The sequence below is a fragment of the Hemiscyllium ocellatum genome, chromosome 16, assembly GCF_020745735.1.
Source record: "Hemiscyllium ocellatum isolate sHemOce1 chromosome 16, sHemOce1.pat.X.cur, whole genome shotgun sequence".
In the NCBI taxonomy this organism is placed as follows: domain Eukaryota; kingdom Metazoa; phylum Chordata; class Chondrichthyes; order Orectolobiformes; family Hemiscylliidae; genus Hemiscyllium; species Hemiscyllium ocellatum.
The window spans coordinates 7,012,190-7,030,448 of record NC_083416.1 but is presented as its reverse complement, the minus strand read 5'-3'; the positions used below and the strand labels follow the sequence as shown (position 1 = coordinate 7,030,448).

General features: G+C 41.3%; 1 long non-coding RNA gene across 1 annotated transcript in view; it reads left to right on the top strand.

Moving 5' to 3' along the window:
• The window catches only part of LOC132823135 (uncharacterized), a 53,235-nt gene extending 40,852 nt beyond the window's left edge, over positions 1-12,383 (top strand). The window contains exon 3 of the long non-coding RNA XR_009645502.1: positions 12,170-12,383. This is a non-coding gene — a long non-coding RNA (uncharacterized LOC132823135). The remainder of the gene's footprint in view (positions 1-12,169) is intronic.
• The last annotated feature ends 5,876 nt before the right edge of the window (positions 12,384-18,259 follow it).

Here is an 18,259-nt window from a genome sequence, read left to right as displayed (position 1 = left end):
TTGACCGTCGCATTTATGTGACAAATCGTTGAATACAAAATACGGCTGGAAAAAAATATATACATGTATCAAAAGCCCAAACCACAAAGTGGAAAATTACTTTTTCTCACATTGCTTTTGATTTTTGCAATGATGAGACACTGTGGGGTTATAATCATCCTTTAATTCAATGCTTGATAAATTAAACTTTGGTCTTTTCTTCAATGAATTCTATATTTTAAGCTTCTTGGGTTTTCTGTGTTTTACCCCATATGAAAAGAGAAAGACAGAGAGGGAGGAAGAGAGACTGAGATGCTTTTTGTTCGCTAGCACTGGATGGTTTTCCACAGTTTGTTGCTCTTGGCATATATAACTTTCTTTAATCAAAAGAGCACTGTTGGTGGGGAAGCTTTCCTTAGTTCCAGCCTGTCAGAGCCGTTCAGTCTTGAATTCAATCTCTATTGTTTCCAAAAAGCAACATGGAATTGTGCAGCTCAACAAAAGGCAGCGCTATGGGTCAGCATGGTGGTTCAGTGGTTAGCACTGCTGCCTCACAGCACTAGGGTCTCAGGTTCGATTCTAGTCTCGGGCAACTGTAAGTATGGCATTTGCACATTCTCCCCATGTCTGCGTGGGTTTCCTCCCACAGTCCAAAGATGTGCAGGTTAGGTGAACTGGCCATGCTAACTTGCACATAGTGTTAGGTCCATTAGTCAGAGGGGAAATGGGTCTCGGTGGGTTACTCTGCGGAGAGTCTGTGTGGACTGGTTGGGATGTGGGGCCTGTTTCCACACTGTAGGGAATCTAATCTAATCAAAATGCAGAGTTGTTTTCAAGTGGCAAAACTTGCTTTTTCAGTTATACCAGTACAATTTCCATTTCAGTTTACAGTTCCAAAAATAAAAGTAAGTAATGTCTTGCAAAAAAAATACATGAATATAATTACTTGCCTCACATAAAATTAATGTTTTACATAAAATTAAAGTATGTACTAATTAGAATATAGCATCCATTCCAATCAGTTATACATTGAGTACTATTTTTCCTTGATGAGCTGAAAATGTGTTGCTGGAAAAGCGCAGCAGGTCAGGCAGCATCCAAGGAGCAGGAGAATCGACGTTTCGGGCATGAGCCCTTCTTCAGGAATGAGGAAAGTGTGCCAAGCAGGCTAAGATAAAAAGTAGGGAGGAGGGACTTGGGGGAGGGGTGTTGGAAATGCGATAGGTGAAAGGAGGTTAAGGTTAAGGTGAAGGTGATAAGGTGAGGGTGATAGGTCGCAGTGGGGGTGGGGGCGGAGAGGTCAGGAAGAAGATTTCAGGTTAAGAAGGTGGTGCTGAGTTCGAGGGTTGGGACTGAGACAAGGTGGGGGGAGGGGAAATGAGGAAACTGGGGAAGTCTGAGTTCATCCCTTGTGGTTGGAGGGTTCCTAGGCGGAAGATGAGGCGCTCCTCCTCCAGCCGTCATGTCTGGCAATGGAGGAGTCAAAGGACCTGCATGTCCTTGGTGGAGTGGGAGGGGGAGTTGAAGGGTTGAGCCACGGGGTGGTTGGGTTGGTTGGTCCAGGTGTCCCAGAAGTGTTCTCTGAAACGTTCCGCAAGTAGGAGGCCTGTGTCCCCAATATAGAGGAGGCCACATCGGGTGCAGCGGATGCAGTAAATGATGTGTGTGGAGGTGCAGGTGAATTTGTGGTGGATATGGAAGGATTCGTTGGGGCCTTGGAGGGAAGTGAGGGGGGAAGTGTGGACGCAAGTTTTGCATTTCTTGCGGTTGCAGGGGAAGGTGCCGGGAGTGGATGTTGGGTTGGTGGGGGGTGTGGACCTGACGAGGGAGTTACGGAGGGAGTGGTCTTTTCGGAATGCTGATAGGGGAGGGGAGGGAAATATATCTCTGGTGGTAGGGTCTGTTTGGAGGTGGCAGAAATGACGACGGATGATATGATGTATATGGAGGTTGATGGGGTGGTAGGTGAGGACCAGTGGGGTTCTGTCCTGGTGGCGATCAGAGGGGAGAGGCTGAAGGGCGGAGGAGCGGGAAGTGGAGGAGATGCGGTGGAGAGCATCGTTGACCACGTCTGGGGGGAATTTGCGGCCTTTGAAGAAAGAGGCCATCTGGGTTGTTCGGTATTGGAACTGGTCCTCCTCGGAGCAGATGCAGTGGAGTCGAAAGAATTGGGAATATGGGATGCCGTTTTTACAAGGGGCAGGATGGGAGGAGGTGTAGTCTAGGTAGCTGTTGGAGTCGGTCAGTTTATGTTTATATTTTTCCTTGATGCAGTTCATATGACACAGTTTGTCAGATCTTTCTAGTGTGTGGACTGGATTTTCCACATTGTTTTTCTTGCCTTTGAAAGTTAGCTTGTTCGCTCAGAATGAATTCAATGCTGTTTTGATTTGAATATAGTCATATCATTGAATTCCAAATAACACTTCAGCTTAACTGCATCATAGAATTGGAACAGTAGTAGACTCGCCAACTTTAAGGGCATTTAAATGGTCATTGAATAGGCATATGGATGAGAATGGAATAGTGTAGGTTAGATGGGCTTCAGATTGGTTACACAGATCAGTGCAATATTGAGGGCCGAAGGGTTTGTACTGTGCTGTAATGTTCTATGTTCTAACTGCAAACACTTGAAGTTTAAATGTCAACTAAATCAGCTCTTAAGCATCATGACGTGGGCTAATAAAGCAACATATTCAAGCAACTTAGAACATTTACATTAACACAACATTTAGATGTCACCACCTCCAGTCCCCTGACAGCACATTGCAGGGACTGTTCTCTTCACAACATTCTCATCCACTCCTCCATCATTGCTAACACCTTTCCACACCAGTCCACCTTCCCATGCAATCATCAAAAACCCAACACTTACCACTTTACCTCCTCCCACCTCACCATCCAAGTCTCCAAACACATCTTCCGGGTGGAACAGTAATTTGCATGTATTTCTTTCAATCCAGTTCCACTGCCTTTGTTAGTCATAATGTGATATTCTCACCATTGGCGAAACCAAATACAGACTGGGTAGCCACGTTGCGGAACTCTTCCATCCTGTCCCACATGAAAGCCATTTCAAGGCACCGTCATGCTCTCATGTTCTGTCCTAGGCTGTTGCAGTGTTTCAGAAAAGCTCAGGACAGCCGAAGTAACAATATTGTGCTGAGGCATTTTGCAGCCTTTTGGACTTGACATTAAGTTCATGAACTTTAGATTATGATTTCCGTCTCCATTCTGATGAAAAAAACCTTCCCCATCAGTATTCTATCTACCTAATGGAGCTAGGGCAACCTCAAAGCTTTGCTTTTGTTCTCTTCCATTATTATGGGACACACAGTTCTAGATATTAACCATTTCAACCCTAATCCTACAGATTTCTACCAAGAGGATATAAAAATGACTACCAGCCCCATCTTTTCACTTTGTTATAGCAAATTGCACATTGTTTCTTCTTTAAACGTTTCCATAAACTTTTCCACAGTGCCAATAAAAAAACACCATGTGTTGCTACTTTTAGTCAAACATTAGATAACATAGCACATCCCACATGCTTCATTGATGTGTAGCATTTTTCTTTTGATATGCAAGTAACAGATTTTACCACAAATACTGGATTACAGCCAATGATAACCATGCAACATCTGAGCGACGAAACATGAAGTTACAGTGCACTGTAAAGGCTGCTGAGATATATGCATCGAGTTCCCTCAGCAAACTGATGTTTCCTGCTTGATTTATTTGAGTACACACTTCAAGAGCTTCAGTTCTCTAGCAAAGGTGGCTGAAATATAGCGAATAAACAAACATTAACAGAATAAAGAAAAAATATATATTTAGATGGTGCTATTAATGACCGTAGGATGTCCCAAAGAACTTTAGATGGTGCTATTAATGACCCAAAGAACTTTACAGATATTTCAGTACTTTCCTTTGAAGTGTGCTGACTGTTGTAAGAACATATGTAAAACTGTAAAAATATTGGCAGTCTAGTTTTGTATCAGCAAATTTGCATCAAGCTGTGAATACGATGATCGTCGTTTGTGCAGCCCAAGCCAGTTACTTTCTACTTGGCAATTATCTCAAATTTCTAAATATCTTAGCATTTGCTGCCACACATAGACATGGGAATTGTGTTCACTCACTGAGCAACCCCTATTCCAATCCTTCTGAAGAACTGTTCCAAGAAGCAAATACTTCAGTGTCCCACAATCTTCTTTGCTGTAAAAGTTGAAACATCTCATTTTTGGCAGTATATTCTCCTGGAACCACCTGAAATGTGAACGCATGGATGGCCCAAGGATCATGATTTATTCCTTTGGCATCAGGTCTCTACAAATATAATGCAGTATTTGTATGGAATCAAGCCTGAAGTTTACGTTTGGTTGAGGAATTCCTTTGTCTGTCTGATCTATCTCCCCACCAGGCCTCCTTCCCCAAAAGATCTCCTTTTCTCCAGGAAAGGTCTATTCAACTGCTTGAGCTGACCGTCTTGCTTCTGTCCCTCATCATCGCCATCTGCTGCTGGGAGGTTCCACTACACACACATACCTTCACTCAATGCACCTACATATCAAATAACAGGAAGTTGACTCCGGGAATAATCATCACACCAAATTTCCTGCTCCCACAATGAGTATATTTCATGTATTTGTATCTATTTATTCATAGGCAACAAGTTAATTAGCTGAGTTTGCAAAATGGAGGGCCAGTTAACCAATCCCATTTCGTCTCTTAACTCATTTTTCTACAGCTATCATGTGAAAAAACTTTTATAGTTATCTTGGAGATTAACAAGCAAAGTTGATGCATCTTCTTCACAGATTCCCTACAGTGTGGAAGCAGGCCATTTGGTACATCAAGTCCACATTGACCCTCTGAAGAGCATGTGGCTATGATTCCTGAAGAAGGGCTTATGCCCGAAACATCGAATCTCCTGTTCCTTGGATGCTGCCTGACCTGCTGCGCTTTTCCAGCAACATATTTTCACCTCTGAAGAGCATCCAACCAAACCCACCCTATGACCTACTCTATGACCCTGCATTTTTTATGGCTAATCCATCTAACCTGCACATCCCTGGACACTATGGGACAATTTATCATGGCCAATCCATTTCAGCTGGGAGGAGAAAACTGGAGCACCCGGATGAAACCGACGCAGACACAGGGAGAATGTACAGACTCCACACAGACAGCTGCCTAAGGGTGGAATCACACCTGAGCCCCTGGTGCTGTTAGGTAGCAATGCTAACCTCTGAGCCATAGGCCATAGAAGAGTACAGCACAGTACAGGCCCTTCAACCCTCAATGTTGTGCTGGACTTTTATCCTACTCTAAGATCAGAGTAACTGACATATCCTTCATGGTATTATCTTCTATGTGCTTCTCCAAGAGTAGCTTAAATGTCCCTAACGTATCTGACTCTATTATTACTGCTGACAGTGCATTCCACGCACCCACCATTCTCTGTGCAAAGAACCTACCTCTGTCATCTCCCCTAAACCTTCCTACAATCACTTTAAAATTATGTCCCCTTGTGATAGCCATTTCCACCCTGGGAAAAAAGTCTCTGGCTATCCACTCTATGTATGCCTCTTATCATCTTGCACACCCCTATCAAGTCACCTCTCATCCTTCTTCACTCCAATGAGAAAAACCCTAGCTCCCTCAACCTTCTTTCATAAGACACACCCTCCAGTCCAGGCAACATCCTGGTAAATCTCCTCTGCACCTTCTCTAAAGCTTCCACATTCTTCCAATAATGAGGCGACCATCATATGCTAATGAAAGCCGCAGTCGTTAACAACAGACTTCACAATATATAGACCTGCTTTTCAAAGGACAAGCCTTCAGCCTGATGAAAGATGCCTCCAGCTGTGAGAACTGAATTCCATGAGTTGTTCTAACTACTATATCTCAGCCCATGGTACTCAGTTCTGCAGCTTGGGTGATTTTTGCCTGCATTCGGCGATATTGTTTGTAACAGCGAACTACGTAAATGGGATGAGTAAGCAACTAAAAGTCTGCATCACTTAAAGACATTTATAAAAATATCAGCACTCCGCAATGAGTAACACACGGCAAAAATAAAATCAATCTTGTAAATGACGACTCTCAAATACACTTTATCGGTGTTTTTCTTAATGCTTTTTTTTCTGCTGGTAATAAAACTTTCTCCTTGAGCAATAATAGTGTCAGAGCCCAGGAACAGTTTACTTCACCATGCATTTATTACAGGGGATTCATTAATCTTGTGGAAGAGGAGACATTTAATGACCAACTTGGGAGGCAATTTCATCAGTTTGAGGAACCCCCTTCAAATTGCTGGTGAATGAAGTGAACTGAGTCAGTGAGCATAGGCATACAGATTTAAATAACAGGCAGCTGAAATTATGATCTATCATGGAAGCTTGACCTATCTCAAATGAGACATAAAGGACTGAAAACAGCTGGAAGAGAGAATAGGGGATAGCTTAAAAAAAATGTTGGAGATAAAATTGTAACAAGTGAGGTAGGAGTGTAATGGAACTCTAGTGCATGTTTTCACTAAACTGATAGCTACAATAAAGAACAGCCATTCAGCACACATTGCAGTCTCTTGGCATGAATCGCTACGGCATGGAAGCTGGCCATTCAGCCCACTGAGTCTACATCAAACCTCCCCTCTCTCTGTAGCCCTGCACATCCCATAGCTAATCCACCTAGCCTGCACACTTTGGGCAATTTAGCATGGCTAATCCACTCTAACTTCCACATCTTTGGACTGTGGGAGGAAACCGGAGGACCCAGAGGAAACTCACACAGACACGGGGAGAATTTGCAGTCTCCACACAGACAGTCGCCCAAGGCTAGAATCAAACCCTGGTGCTGTGAGGCAGCAATGCGAACCACTGGGCCACCTTGCCACCCAAACTAATTTTCAAATTGTCTGCGACAGTATAATACCATGATTTTTTTCATACAATTGGTTCTATTAAACTGGTGAGATTGGATTTAACTTGTAAACATTCGGGAAGATCAGATGACTAAACATTACAGAATATGCGCTTTATTTATCTTTGCAGAATGTGTGAAACCTAAAGTGCAGGGCGATCAGTCATCTTTTTCTGTCCTTACCTCAACTCATATCATGCTACATCTTTGCTTAAATATTTCCACCTTCAACGAAGAAACCATTTTGTCACAATGCTATCGTTATAAATCTATAATTTGAAAAGCATATTATGTTATGTCTATTAGCAGACAAGAGTATGTTTTTATATAAATAATAAGATTTTTCATTTGTTGTCCTTAAATACAATCATGCCATAAAGTACACCTGAAGAACACAACCTCCTGATGAAGGAACGGCGCTCCAAAAGCTAGTACTTCCAAATAAACCTGTTGGACTATAACCTGGTGTTGTGTGATTTGTAACTAAACTATTTACTTGGTTCATTGTCACACGTTGTGCTGTGAAATATGACATCATTTTAAAATAAAAGCCAAACATTTTAAAGAAGAAAATGAGATTTTTGTATTTATATGAGCAAGTCTTGTGACCTCAGGACATGGTGTGAAGTACTTTTATTTTATTTGTCCTCTGGGATATGTACTTGTCTGGCTAGACCAGCGCTTGCTCCCCATCCATAATCGACCTTAAGAAGGTATTGGTGAGTCACCTTTCTTGAATCTCTGGAGTCTATTTATATATATTAAAAGGGCAAAAATTTCAGGATGCTTTACACAGCAACAGCAATATAATAGATTAGAGTGGTGCTGGAAAAGCACAGCAGTTCAGGCAGCATTCGAGGAGCAGTAAAATCGATGTTTCGGGCAAAATTCCTTCATCTGGCTTTTGCCCGAAAAGTCGATTTTCCTGCTCCTTGGATGCTGCCTGAACTGCTGTGCTTTTCCAGCACCACTCTAATCTCAACTCTGGTTTCCAGCATCTGCAGACATTGTTTTTACCTAACAGCAATATAATTCCAAGTGAGGATGAAGTGAGATTTGGAGGAAGTTGCAGGTGATGGCATTCACTGCTACACTTGTCCTTCTCATTGATAAAAGATGTGGGTTTGGAATGTGTTATTAAACACAGTTTGGTTAGTTGCCTCAATGCATCTTGCAGATGATACCCACTGCTGCAACTGTGCACTAGCTATTGAAGGAGTGAGTGAACATTTAAGCTGGTGTATGGGGTGCTGATCAAACAAGCTTTGTCCTTGGAAGGGTCAACAAACCCGAAACATTAACTCTGATTTCTCTCCACAGATGCTGCCAGAGTTGCTGAGCTTTTCCTGCGACTTTTCATTTCTGATTTACAGCATCTGCAGTCCTTTTGGTTTTTATTTAGTCCTAGATAATGTTGAGTTTGTTAAATGTTGCTGAAGCTGCACTCATCGGGAAATTGGAAGGCCTTCTAGCACGCTCCGAACTTTTGACATTGAGCCAGCCTTGAGGAGCTGAATTGTTCACTACCTTTCATGAAGCACTCTTGAACTGAAGTTGTGTCATTGTAAGAAACATGATAGTTCTTTGGTGCATGACAATAGAAAACATAAAGGTAGATAAATCTCCAGGACCTGAGATCCGAGGACATTGAGGGACATTGTAGCAAGTTAGGGAGGAAATTGAGGGTCCCCGGCAGAAACATTTGTATCACCCTCCATTCCTCTGGTGAAGTACAAGAGGAATGGAGGGTGGCTAATGTTATGCCATTGTATGAGAAAGGCTGTAAGGAGAAGCCTAGAAACTATAAACCAGTGAATCTGACATCGATTGGCAAATGATTGGAGGTGATTCTGCAAGATAGGGTTTACAAGCATTTGGAAAGGCAAGGATTGATTAGGTATAGTCAACATGGCTTTGTATGAGGAAAATCATGTTTCACAAATTTGGCTGAGTCTTCTTAATTAAATTGATTAAACCGATTGATGAGGGCAGAGTGGTAGACGTTAGTCAAGCCTTTGACAATTTCTGCATGGTAAACTAATTTGTAAGATTAGATCACATGGGATTCAGGGTGAGCTTGCTGATTGGAATTCAAAATTGACTTGATGGGAGGTGGCAGAGCGTGGTGATGGAGGGTTGTTTCTCAGACTGGAGGCTTGTGGCCAGCAGTGTACCACGAGGATTGGTACTGGATCCAGTTTGGCTTGTCACTTACATAAATAATTTGGATGAGAATTTAGGAGGCATGGTCAGTAAGTTTGCACACAACACCAAAATTTTATATAGTGGTATAGTGGAAAGTTATCTGAAGTTACAAAGAGATCCGAATCAGTTGGGTCAATGGGCTGAGGAGTGGCAGGTAGAATTTAATTTGAATAAATGTGATAATACAAAAAAATGATAGGACTTACACAATTAATGTTAAGGCCATAGGTAGTGTTTAAAACACAGAAACCCAGGAGCGTTATCCTTTGAAATTTGCCTCATAGATAGATAGTGTGGTTAAGAAAGAATTTAATATGCTTGCCTTCATTTCTAAGATTTTTGAGTCTAGGAGTCGGGATGTCATGTCGAGGGAGACATTGGTGAGGCCTCTTCTGGAGTACTGTGTCTAGTTCTTGTTGCCCTATTATAGGAAGGATATTATTAAATTGGAGAGGATTCAGAAAAGATTTACCAGGATCTTACCCAAAATGGAGGGTTTAAAATGCAAAACAGACTGGAGAAAACTGAGACTCTTTTCCACTGGAGAGGAGGAGGTTGAGGGGTGACCTTATTGAGGTTTGTAAAATCATGAGGGATGTAGATAAGAGGAGTGACAAGGGACTTTTTCCTAAGGTGTTTGTAAGGTGAGAGGAGGAATATTTAAAAAGGACCTGAGAGGCAACATTTTTACACAGAGTGGTTCGTGTGTGGAATGAACTGCCAGAGAAAATGGTGATTACAAGTACAGTTACAATGTTTAAAAGACATTTGGTTAAGTGCATGAATAGGAAAGGAGCAAGAAGCAGGGAGGTGAGACTGGTTTAGTTTGTGATTATGGTTGAGATGAACTGGTTAGACCGAAGGGTGTTTTTCAGTGCTGTATGTTTCCATGATTCTTTGGCAAGAACTCCCACAAATTGCAATGACATAATAATTACATTGTATTAGCGGTGAAAGCTGAGGCAGAAATATTGCAACTCCGGAGTTGCAGTTTCCAATAAATGACTAATGTATAATTGAGTGGGCTATTACCTGTTCAAACCTACAATTTTCTAGGCTGGGTAAAGAAAAGGTGCTATTCTGAACTACATCTCCTGGAGAGCAAAACTCAAACTCGGTAGCAGATAAACTGCATGGACCACGTTTACCCATGTTGTTACATGGAACAGGAGATAGCATAGTGATAATGTCACTGAACAAGTAACTGAGAAGCTAATGTGAACACTCTGGGGACAAATCCGACCACAGTACCTATTGAAATTCAATTAATAAATCAGGAATGTAAAAGTAATCTTCACAACGGTATCTAAGAAACCATTGTAGACATTTGCAAATAAAAAGTTCAATAATATCTTTTAGGGTAGGAAGTCTGTCACTTTTACCTGGTCTGGCCTATGTATGACTCCAGTTGAGAGAGTGGTGCTGGAAAAGCACAGCAGCTCAGGCAGCATCCAAGGAGCAGGAGAATCAATGTTTCGGGCATCAGCCCTTCATCAGGAATGATAAAAGGTTTATGCCCAAAACATCGATTCTCCTGCTTCTCAGATGCTGCCTGACTGCTGTGCTTTTCCAGTACCACAATCTCAACTCTGATCTTCAGCATCTGCAGTCCTCACTTTCTCCAAATCCAGATGAGGTCAATTCTTAGTTGCCCTCTGAAATGGCCTCACGAGTCACTCAGTTCAAGGGCAATTAGTGTTGAACTACAAATGCTGTCTTTGCAGTTATACCCACCCCACAAAAGAACAAGTAGTTGTCTAACACGTGGATTCCCAGTACTCCTTGGTCAGTCATTCTCTCAGGTGCCTGTTCTAACCAATATGCATGGTGAGGAATTTCAGGCATTAAAATTCTAGAAAATATTACTGATTATACACATGTTGAAATATCAAGAATGTTTTAAAATAAATATTTCAATTCAAATAGGTCATGCAATGAGTAGATAAACCTCAAATGTCATGCAGAGCAGCGAGAGACTAACAACAACTCGTCAAGTGAGTGAATCATTGCTGAGTTGGTGTTTTCGTGGGTTAATGTATATTAAGTGTTACATTGGCCTGCTTAGCATCCATTTCTCAACAAAGACTGTTAAAATCAACATATTGCCTTGAAGCAGACTGTGGGAGGATGTTGTGTTCAAATGGGCTGCTACATTTCTTACAATGCAGCAATGGCTCCAGTACTTCACCGTCTTGAAGTTCTATTGGTCATCAAGGGTTGTGAAGGATGCAAAATCATCCCCAGTTCTTTCTTTAGTGCAGAAACAATACAAAAGCAATAATTATGAAATTAACAAATATATAGCAGATTGGTGGGTTAGTGTATTGGAGAAGTTTACTTTGTCCTGCTGTTGTAAGCTATCCCATCATTGTGGCTGATTATGTTGACAAAGTAATCTACCTTAATAAAAAGTCTGAAAGTAATCTGAAATAAAGGCTAAAAATGTCTGAAGTGCTCTGTCAAAAACTTTCAAGAAATTATAAGATGGTTAACTTTGTAGTTCCTGGGAGCTCAGTTTGATAAAGAGCACTTCTCAAAACTTTGACCTGTCATGAGTCATTTCAGATGCTAAAGAGCCTCTGTACTTGCACATTTCCTGTTTTATTTTAGGTCAAATACAAAGTTTACCATTACTTTCAACCATAGAAAGTTCCTACTTTTAAAAAAAACACATGTTCTGGATACTTGTTAACTTTAATCCCAAAGCTGCTGTCTTTTCCAAAGCAGCTTTTATGATTATGCAGATTAGCAGATTATATTGTAGCCATTGAATTTGGGCATGTGACTCTTGACTGAAGATCACTTGTTTATAACTTTTAAAAGCATTAATTAACTGTGCTAAAAAAAAGCTGTCCAAAGTAAATTTGACTCATTATAAATTTCTGGATTATATTGAAAATTAAAAAGACTGCAAATTTAAAATTACATTTCCACAAATGTTGAAAAACGTGTCAATAATATGAAGTGGGAATAGGCCATGTGATAAATTGATAGTCGTTTAATAAATTGATGGCTGATTCAATTGTAAACACCGTTCCATTTCACATTATTCCAGCCAACATTTCCATTCGCTCACCAGGAAGCTATCCACCTCTGTCTGTACAGCAAGAGAGATCTGAAGATTCACATCCCCTGAAGAGAGAGAAAAAAATCAGTTGGTGCTTAAAATGAGTGATACTTTATTTTATAAAAGTATAGTTCTGGCTGTCAACTTCAATCAATGTTATTCGGTTCGTACATCATATTAAAATGAAACCATTGCTAATTTTCATTCGCTTCCTGCAATTTATCAAATTGTTGAAAAATAACTTGGTCTATCCTAAAGCTCAATCATTTGTCTACCTTAGTACTACTTCAGAATTGCTAATTGTTCCAAATTTCATAGGTTTTAATTAACACCATTACAGTGGCCAATCCAGAAGACTGAGCGTTAATGGAATTTCCTCCCCTTTCTAATATATTTCTGCTTATGCCCTCCAATAATAGGCAGCACTGGTTCAAGTTTGTAACTGTGTAAAACACTCTTTTGCATTTCCCAGTAATTGACTATTTGTGTTCTGAGTGTAGATTCAGGCTGAAAAGAAAAGTGGAGTTATCCTCAGTTTTGGACATGGCTCTCAGACTCTAACTTTTGTAAAATCTCCAAATTAGTTCATTCTCCAAATCCAACATTGCTAAAGAAGTCACGACCTGTAATCATCATGTGAAATGTTTTGTTGACTGACATTACACAAAGGGCAGATTTCCAACGTCCGAAACGTCGATTTTACTGCTCCTCCGACCTGCTATGCTTTTCCAGAATCACTCTAATCTTGGCAATACACAAAACCTATACTGATCCCTAGAAGGCCTGAAATGTGTGCTGTTCAAGTGTTTTTGGGGCGACAGGCAGTCAGCTCATGGCGGAGCTGTAGAAACTGTCACAGCCACTGGGTACGTGTATGAAGAACTATCGATCAGACCGAGTGGATTGAGACAGAGTTACAGCCATCAGGAACGAGAAAGTAAAAGTAGCATCCTTCTTGTCCATCTTTTGCAGAACTCTGGTACAAAGGCTCAACTTCCAATGCACCATGGCATAGAGTTAGAGGATTCAGCTTAGTTCATGGATGCCCTCATGGTAGACTTCCACTTTTAAGCTAGTCCAGTACAGAGAGGTCTCTTGTTCACCAGTGGTAATTTGTTACAGATTGGAAGAAATTAATGATCAGCTTCCACAATTCAATTTAACTTGAGCTATCATCCACTGAAAGTTAACTATGTTGTATCAACTCAGCAACTGAAAAGGACCAAGCAAGCAATTGAACCACCTTCTGTTGTACTTTAAGTGGCCAGAGTTGAAAAGTGTGGTGCTGGAAAAGTACAGCAGGTCAGGCAGCATCTGAGGAGCAGGGGAGTTGATGCTTTTCAGGAATGTCCCAGACATTCTTGATGAAGGGCTTATGCCTAAAACTTCAATTTTTCTGTTCCTCGGATGCTGCCTGAACATAAGCCCTTCATCAGGAATATCGGGCATATTCCTGATGAAGGGTTCATGCCCAAAACGTCCCTCTCCTGCTCCTTGGATGCTGCCTGACCTGCTGTGCATTTCTATCACCACACTTTTTCAACTCTGACTCTCCAGCATCTGCAGTCCTCACTTTCTACTACTTCGAGTGGTGTATGTTACATTGAGCTGTACAATGGCATTGTAGGTCAACCTAAAGCAGGTGGACTGCAGCGGTTCAACAAGGCAGCTCACTCTCACCTTCTCAAGGGTCAATTTAGGGACACGAAATACATACTGGCCAGCCAGAGACACCTAAATCCCACAAATGTATACATTTTTAAAAATTAAAGAAGAAACTACACTGATGTGCATCATCTTGATTTACGTCAAAAGGATAATTTTGCAAGAACAAAGAAATACAAGAGTTTTAGTGAGAGACCAATTTGTACTATAATAATTGCCACCCTGTCAGACTTCAAGTAAGTACTGCTGTCAGAAAGACACAACAACTAGATTCTGGAGAAAGTAGGCTCATGTGATTGCTGACAACAATTACACTTGGTTATTTAAACTAATTAGCTCCTATTAAGCTCACAGGTTCCCACTGTGTGTAAGTGACCTCATGCACATAGAAACTTGGGAATTTGGTTCAAACTGCTTTGAACAGTCTGTCACTTGTGCAATCAATTACTTTACTCTTGAGCCTCTTAATCAGATAACTTTGCCTCACAAATGTTGATATTATGAATAACTGAAAAGAGAAACAATGCACACCATTAGAAGCCTGCCTTACGTCGAGTGTCACCATTTTATCTACTAACAGTTATAATGAAGGGAAGTCCTTTTTCTGTCAGACTTGGCTTCTATTAATCAAGGATGTTGAATTTACACTGATGTCCATTAACTAGTAAGGTACAATTCTGATTACTGGTATATAAAAATAGGCAAGAAAAGAAATAACATTGATCCTGATAATAAAGACTTTAATCATAACCCTCCACTGATTAGATTATCTACAGTGTGGAAACAGGCCCTTCAGCCCAAAGCGACCCTCCAAAGAGTAACCCACCCAGACCCATTTCCCTCTGACTAATGCACCTAACATGCAATTTAGCATGGCCAATTCACCTGAATTACATATCTTTGGACTGTGGGAGGAAACCCACGCAGAGAGAATATGCAAACTTCACATAGACAGTCGCCCAAGGCTGGAATCAAACCTGGGACCCTGGCACTGTGAGGCAGTAGTGGTAACCACTGAGCCACTGGTTCGGCAGCTTTTCCTGATTATTATCGCACTTTTTGTTCCATCATCTGTCTGTACCATCATCATTGTGAGTTCCACTATTGTTACAGTTCCACTATTGTCTACTACAGCAGCATTGTCCCATACAGGAATACTCACATTTAAATGTGAACTCTGTCTAATTGACCACAATGTGCTTTCCTGTACAAACGGGATTGGATGGGATATATATACAGAATGTCATGGAAAGTGAAACTAACCATAGTCCGATAAGTAGATGAGGTCTCCTGAGTCTAAGTATCACCGACAGTCCTTCTGAACTAATATATCTAGGATCATGACCTTTATTAGGGCTTGCTATCTATCTGTTATTAAGTTCATCCAGCATCATTTAAGTTAATATAAATAACATAGGATATGGCCCCTCAAGTTAATTTAGGGAAATAGAATCATGGAACAGGCCGTACCAATTCACTGAACAGCATCCCACACAGACCCATCCCCCACATTTCCCATGGCCAATCCACTGAGCCCACACATCCCTGGACAATTTAGCACGGTCAATCCACCTTAACCTGCTCATCCTTGGAGTGTGAGTGAAAACCGCAGCACCTGAAGGAAATCCACGCAGACATTGGGAGAATGTAAAATCTCCACGTGGACAGTCACCCAAGGCTGGAATGAAACCCAGGTCCCTGACGCTGTGAGGCAGCAGTGCTAACCACTGAGCCACTATGACGGAGTATTTTCTTATTAGTTGCAGAAGCCCCTGCTTTGTATGTGCCTAAGTAAAACCAAGTGCCATCTGAAATACATCTTCAAATGTTTGTTGAGCGTATCAATAGATGTACAGCAGTGTGCACCCATGAAAACCAGGGGGAAGGCAACAAAGCAGTAACTGGAACTAGGAGGTCGTGTTCAAAGTTTTCAAGGCCAATATTATCTGGCTAGACAGACCACAGTGTATCTATTTTCAACAAAGTTGATCTTGACCAGAAACCAAAATATTGTTGACATTTTAATGGGGAGAAACCCAAATGATGGAACAGATTACACTTCAGCAGTTACTAAAACGTATGTTCTTTTGCAAACTTATGCGGCTAACCAGCAGCAAACCTATTCGTTAATATGAAACTGACTTCAGAACTGTTTATCGACCAAAAAGTTAACAGAACCCTCAAGAGGATGTGATACACTGACCTGCTTTCAGCTGCATTTATTAGAAAGCCACATAGGAATTTTGTCTGGGGGAATGGCTAAACACATCAGATGCACATTGTTGCTCTGCAATTTGGACTGGCCCATCACACAGCCTTTATTCAATGGAGATATGTGAGGGAGTTAAGTCAATGGTGAGGCAGTGTCCCTCAGTTTAAAGCCAGTGTAAATTCCAGCATGGATGCAAGAATCAGGTAGCATATGTTAGAGAGCATTGCAGAAACTAATGTCTCACTTGAATACAGGGTATACAGTTAATGGCATGTCACAAAATTCTTTGTGTGAAGCCAGTTTTATTGTGCAGTGAGAATGAGAGAAACAGTAAATCACTACATGCACTCTAACGCAGAAGGTCCTACAAACCAAACGGCCTTCAGTTTATCTTAGAATGCAGATCTTGTAATACTTGTTTTTGACAGAGAAAATAGTTTAAAGTCACCTACATGTCCTTCTCAAGCTGGGGAAAATTTCAGCTATCAGCTTGCCTGAATGCAGGTTAGGTCAAGTTTTAATCATAGAATCCTTACAGTGTGGGATGCAGGCCATTCAGCCCATCGAGTCCACACCGGCCCTCTGAAGAGCATCCCACCCCTCTCTCCATAACCCTTCATTTCCCACAGCCAACCCCCCCCTAACCTGCACATCTTTGGACTGTGGGAGGAAACCCATACAGACACAGGGAGAATGCACAAAGTCCACACCGACAGTTGCCCCGAGGATGGAATCGAACTTGGGTCCCTAACACTGTAAGGCAGCAGTGCTAACCACTGAGCCACCCTTAAAAGGGATTGTGATCAAGCAGCATTCCCCAAAATAAACTTTCTCCTCAGGAAAGATCCAGGAAGTTGAGCTCTCATGAAACACCATGAGCCTGGCATGATTTGAACCATCTTCTAAGCTGGAGTCAGACATACTGCCATCATGACAGAAGACCACACCCAGCAGGATTCCAAATTGGATCTACAACTTCAATGTCAAATAAGATCATGTGCATTTAACTATTGCAGGTTTAACATTTAGTTAAATCTTACAAATTCAGGTTTAAATAATTACTCATAATAACTTTGTTCCCGTGCTAACATCTTTCAATTTGTATTATAGAAGTGAAATGCTATAGACGTTGGAAATCTGAAACACAGAAAAAGAAGTCTGTGGAGAGTGAAAGAGGGCTAACGTTCCAAATCAGTTTTCTGATAAAATATCGAGCAGAAGTTCTGACAAAACGTCATTGATCTGAAATAACAACTTCTCTCGGTACAGAAACCACCAGATTTGCTATTTTTTTTCTTCAGCAGCATTTTCTGTTGCGATCCTATTATCAACATTTACTGAAATATTTGCCTGTGATTCTTGCTTTGCTGCTGGATTAAATTTTGTTTTGTCCTGGTTCCTTTCAGGGGTGGCTGTCAGTTATTGAAGACTTTCTACTTTCTTTACCTGTAGTGTAGGAGTGTTAAATTTTTGTGCTCAAATCATGACCTTCACAGCACACTGGTATGCCTAATAACACAATCCAGCACTTATTATCAGTATTTGTATTTCAAAAATATACTTAATTCATAAAAAAAAACTCTGTATATATACATTGCCACAAAAGCAGTTCAGTTCTGTACAGTTGCATATCAAGTAAATGGACAAAACATTGGACTTTGACTCTATCCAAAAAATCAAAGATCTCCCTAACATGCACAATACTCATGGTGGCATGGTGACTCAGTGGTTAGCACTGCTGCCTCACAGCGCCAGGGACCTGGGTTTGCTTCCACTCTTGTGATGTTTGCATGTTCTCCCTGTGTCTGCATGGGTTTCCTCCGGGTGCTCCAGTTTCCTCCCACAACCCAAAGATGTGCAGGTTAAGTGAATTGGCCATTGTAAATTGCTCATAGTGTTCAGGGATGTATCGGCTAGGTGTCTTCATCAGAAATAAGGGAATGGAGGGGGGGTGGGGTTTATTCTGCAGAGGGTCAGTGTGGACTTGCTGGCAAATGGCCTGTTTCCACACTGTAGGGATTCTATTCTAATACTAATATTTAAATACATTTTAGGCACTAGGAGGGTCCGATAACTGAACGGAGTCCCGTTTACCTTCAGCAGGAAGTCCTCAGATGGTGGCCTTTCCCCACTGTGCCTTGATAGCAGCTACCGCAAGCTTTAGTGCATCCATCAGTACGTAGTCCTTGACCATGGAATGT